The 5308-nt window shown below is 40.2% G+C and overlaps 1 non-coding gene across 1 annotated transcript; it reads left to right on the top strand.

The window, feature by feature from the left end:
- The first annotated feature begins 1061 nt into the window (after positions 1-1061).
- Positions 1062-1167, top strand: LOC120106382. The gene has a single exon (XR_005508547.1). It is a non-coding gene; the product is annotated as a small nucleolar RNA R71 (small nucleolar RNA).
- The last annotated feature ends 4141 nt before the right edge of the window (positions 1168-5308 follow it).

The following is a 5308-nucleotide window of genomic DNA, read 5'->3' as shown; positions in this document are numbered from 1 at the left end:
TCCATCATCTCTTCTAATGAAGTTCCCTTCTTGCCAAAGGGAGAGGGTGCATTAAGTGCTTCAGGGAATGGAGCCTTTGGAATGTGGGTTGTGGCAGATGGTGGACTAGCTGAATAAGGTTTTGAGTTTTCATGTGATATATTCCTCTCCTCTTCTTCACCTTCCTTATTGTTACCCTCCCCAACCTTATTATCTATTATACGTTCACTCCTTAGGGTAGTCAAAGCATTGGCTTGCTCATGATTTAGTCGAGTTTCTTGAGCACGTATTGTCCCCTTGGATTACTCATTGGTTGACTTGGAAGCTTACCTTCCTCTCGTTTGTTTAATGCATTGGCTAGTTGACCCATTTGGGATTCTAGCTTAGCAATTGATTGCGTGTGAGAGTGCAATAGTTGTGTGTTTGCCTCCAAACCTTGAAGGGCAGTCAACACCTTCTCCTCAAAGGCTGTATTTCTTTGGGTTGGAGGAGGAGGGTGTTGAAATTGATTTGAGGGACGGTAGAGATGAAAATTCTGAGGGTTTTGAAAATTTTGGGAGAAGGGTTGGGAGGTATTAGAAGCTTGCTGCCTCCAAGAAAAATTTGGATGATTCCGCCAACCCGGGTTATATGTATTGGAAAATGGGTCATTACCCGGTCTGGGCTGTGTTTGGGCAGCATTGATGTGTTCTTGCACGAGTTCGGGGAATTGGAGTACTGAGGGGCACTCATGAATAGAATGCGATGGGCTAGAACAGATAGCACATACTTGTGCTTGGGAAGAGCTAACGACATGTCCTCCTATCATTAGTTGGTCAATCTTATGGGACAATGCATCTACCTTGCTAGACAAATCCATAGAATGACTTATTTCACAAATGGCCCCATTTCTTTGAAAATTCGAGGGTGCTTGACGAGAACATGAAGCATGGTGGAGGGAGTTTTCATTAAGATTTTCAAATAGTTGCCATGCTTCATGCTCATTTCGAAGCATGAAAGTCTCCCCGCATGCAGCATCGATCATCTGACGGTTTCGTTCAGTCAAACCGTCATAAAAACATTGCACTAGCTGCCACTTAGGTATTTGATGATGAGGGCATTTACGGATTAGGTCCCGAAATCTCTCCCAAGTTTCATAAAATTCTTCTCCCTCGGTTTGGGAGAAGCTTGTAATGGCACGTCTAAACTGGTTCGTTCTTCCTATAGGAAAATATTTTTTAAGGAATTCTTGTTGCATTTGATCCCAAGAACGAATCGAGTTGGCTTCTAAAGAATTCAGCCATTGTTTGGCTCTATCTTTAAGGGAGAAGGGAAATAATCTAAGTTTTAGAGCATCATTAGTAAAGTTCTGAATCTTGACAGTAGTGCAAATCTCAAGAAATTCATCTAGGTGTTTATATGGGTCTTCATTGGTGAGCCCATAAAAAGATGGGAGCATTTGGATCACACTAGATTTTATTTCATATTGTACAGCTGCTACTTCAGGTAATCGAATGCAAGATGGGGAAGTATAAATGGTGGGAGTAAAGTACTCCCTCAGGAATTTGGGTTGTTCTTCAGCCATCTTAAGAGGTGGGGATGATCCTAATGTTTTGATCTTAGCTCGAATGTTCCTAAGGGTTCGTTCTATTTCAGGGTCAAAAGGTAATAGGTTTCGTACTCTAGAACGACTACCTTGCATACACTAGTCCTCGATCAATCAAGCATGCAATAAAAGAGAAAAGCATATCAATCCTAGTCTTTGTCCTAAAATCACTAGACAGCTCCTAACTGGTTTGAAGAGGGCACCTAAGCCTCCAATCCGGTCTAATGAACCGAGTTGACCAGGTAAGCTCCCAGGTAAGTGGAGGGGTCACGATGCGTTCGCAAAGGTCTCACTTAAAACCCACTTGCCTCGAACAGATGAACTGTCTCCCTTATAGGGACAAAGCTTGCCTAGACATCAACTAAGCCATAGAGCGAAATTGGTGCAACTTTCAGTGATCTTCGTCCTATTGAGCTCGAATGTCCCTAGGGGCCAATGTCTAATTGATTTTAATTAAAGTGACACTATGTGAGATTGAGTTCACCTAAGTTGGGCAAGAGTCCGGTGATGAAATCCGGCTCTTATCTTGTTGGGGTGATTGCCCTTACTAAGTGCAGATTAGTTGGTGTATGTGTATCAGGCATACATTCACACTTTTGCTAAAGTTAAAAGCAAACAATCACCACAAAATTTCAAGCTAAAAATAAGAAAGGTTTAGAAGTTACCAAAGGAAATTTCTCCAGCAATTTAAATTTTTTTTTTTAGCAAACCTCCAAAGCATTCCTTTTTGATAGCCCAGATCTCCTCTTCGATTTCTGATCAAATAAAACCAAAAGAAAAATTTTAAAAAAAATTAGTAGAAGAGAAAAAGGAGATAAGAAAAGTAACAATAATAGAGAATAATTATATATATATATATATATTTGAAAGTTTTTTTTTAAATTAATTAATTTTTTTTAATGATAGGAAAAATAACTATGCAAGCAATCCCCGGCAACGGCGCCAAAAATTGATCGGTTCTTTCAAGTTCAAAAATAAACCATGCAATAGCACGTATCCTGTAGGATAATGATTACGGGTGTCGGTCCACAGGGATTGGAAACCAGTTATTTTTCTTTTAAAAATAAATTACGAAGAAGAATTTGCTAACTTGATTTAACTAAATTAATCTATGAGTACGAATTGAAATTTATCAAAGTAGATATGGATCTAGGGTTTGGAATCCACCGCGTAGCATGGCATTAGGGATTGTGTTCTTAATTTTTATCTTTTGGAGAGGCATGCAAATTGGCTACAAACCTTTTAAAATAAAAACATAAAGAGTTTTAGGAAAATCCATCTTCGGTATAGCATGAAGTGTCTACCTAAGTATACTAATCTAGGGCGCAGCACACCTCATCTTCCTAGGTATGGATTATCTTAGACTACTTTAGCAAACACGAATAGTAAATGGCATGCTCAAGGTTTAAACATCATAAAAAAAATATTTCATTGAAGATAAGAATTTAAACAAGCTCCAAAATAATAAAAAAAATAAGAACCACAATGCCCTGATACATTGCTAGGGCTTCATCCAGCCCTTGATTGGATGTTTAGCCAAGCATGGCTTCCGGACGACCTCCCATCTTCAAATGAAAGCCTTCACCTCCCATTATTCCCAATATATCACAAAATATTCTCTTCCCCCCCCCCTTTTCTCTCTTTTTTATTTCTTTTTCTCTCTTTTCTCTCGGCTGGTGGCTTCTTCTCTTCACCGAAATAGGGGTCTCCCCTGTTTTTTTCTTCTCAACCGAGCTCCCCCTCCCTTCTCTTTGCCGATGGCCTCTTCATATAGACCCTCTCACCAATGATGGATCCCCTGGGAGTACGCTGGTGAGGATGCGAATCCCGGATGCTCATCCGATGGGAGCTGGCTACGGGATTAATGTGGAGTGAAAGAAGAAGGATTCGCCAATTCCATGGGATTGCGGACGGTTGGAATGGCTCAAATCCGGCAGAGGGAGACGGCTAGATGCTTGATTTCGTGGGATGCTGGAAGCGTTGATCATGGAGGAGTGATTTCTGGCTGCTGGGAGGTGGAACGGGCGGCGGATGGCACGCAGTTGATGCGGCTGGGAGGATCGCTCCGAATGGCCGCTATGCGGAGGCGGAGGCGCAGGCGGAGGAACGGAAGGTTGGCTGCAACGCGTGGAGGATTTCTTAGGCGACGTCATCTCGTGGCTGGAATGGAAGAATCGATGGGAATCTCGGCCGTGATGCACTGTGGGGGAGGGGGGAAGAAGATAAACAGTGAACTCATTTGTTATTATATTTTATTTTTTTTAACACTGTTCATATGAACAGTGTTTTCACGGGGCACTGTTCATATGAACAGTGTTTTCAGTGATTCTTCTCGAAATTATTTTTATTTTATTATATTCATTATTTTCTTTTTTTTCTTGTTTTAAATTTATCAATTTTATATGAAGGTAGGTAATGAATTGGTTGGGAATTGACTTTGGGTTTGAGGTGGGTCATGATCGTTGATTTGCTTGAACTTACTCTCGAGCCCAATGTCCTTTAAATTTAATTTTTGCTAAACTGCTTCAGACCGGACTCAACAAGGCTGAAAGCAGGACCGTGACTTAATAAGAGGGTTAATCAAATATTTTTCTATATAATTATAACTTTTAATCTAATCAAGACCAAAGCCCATTTAATTATAATCTTAGCCAGGTCAACACAATCTCCTTATATGTTTTTCTGTAGTTTTTATGAAAGATTGCAATCAAGAGAGAGACAAGTTCAGAATCTGGTTTAAGAAAAGAATTATTTACCTCTTACCATAATTTAAATTTATTTCAATGTTTATTCAATTTCATGGTAAAATATGTATTTATCAGTTTAAGAACATTGATAAGTGCTATGGAAAGATAGCTAAATTATAAATTATTAAGCACTTATCAAGACCATGTATTTGTGCAGTCAAACTACAATAACCTCACTGTGAGTAGCCGAAGCATCGCAGGTCAAAGGACCAGTCACACTACTGCAACATTAAGCAAGTCACTGACGAGTGGATAGACATCCAAGTGACTTCTTGTCTTGGTCACGCTCAGTACCCTTGTTCTCTGACAAGCACCTGCACTATTACTTCAGTGTCTCCACACCGTGGACTCGAGTCTCGTCCATCCATAGAGAAAGTAATGTGTGCACTGATCTCATCGGATCGATCACCGTCCTTGTGATGATCCATTGATCAGGAGCATTCAGAAATTAATCACCAATAATGCATGGCTCAAATTCTTAACTCTTAAGAATACGCATCATCATCTTATTAATTCTTGGACGATTCATAGACACATAAACAATATGAATAAAAAGATGCCTTTTATTTATTCAATAATAAATAGTCAAGTACAAAATTATGTCCCTAGAATTAACAATGTGTCAGCCAGATTGGCTTCTAGGGCATACATCTAACACATTCGGCCTATCCGAACGTAGGGTACCATTGCTAGATGGTCATTTCGATTAGTACAAGAAGTTGTTCTTGTGCTACCGGTTTAGGTTCGAACCTATGGGGTCACGCGCATAGAAGTTTCTAGGTTGATCAAATGGCTGATTAATGATTAAGAATCATTCAGGGATAATTTGGTCAATTCGATTGATAAATTATCCTAAGCAAAAGTTGCATTAAAATTGTTGCTGGGGGTCCAAACCGAGAACGATTGGCACAGCGGTGTGAACGGGGTTCCCTTGGAATTACTTCGGTTGCGCTCCACCTTCCGCCGGAAAACCTGCAAGCAAGCCTCGCACCACCAC

The sequence above is a fragment of the Phoenix dactylifera genome, unplaced genomic scaffold, assembly GCF_009389715.1.
Source record: "Phoenix dactylifera cultivar Barhee BC4 unplaced genomic scaffold, palm_55x_up_171113_PBpolish2nd_filt_p 000541F, whole genome shotgun sequence".
Taxonomy (NCBI): domain Eukaryota; kingdom Viridiplantae; phylum Streptophyta; class Magnoliopsida; order Arecales; family Arecaceae; genus Phoenix; species Phoenix dactylifera.
This window is presented reverse-complemented; position numbering and strand designations above follow the sequence as displayed.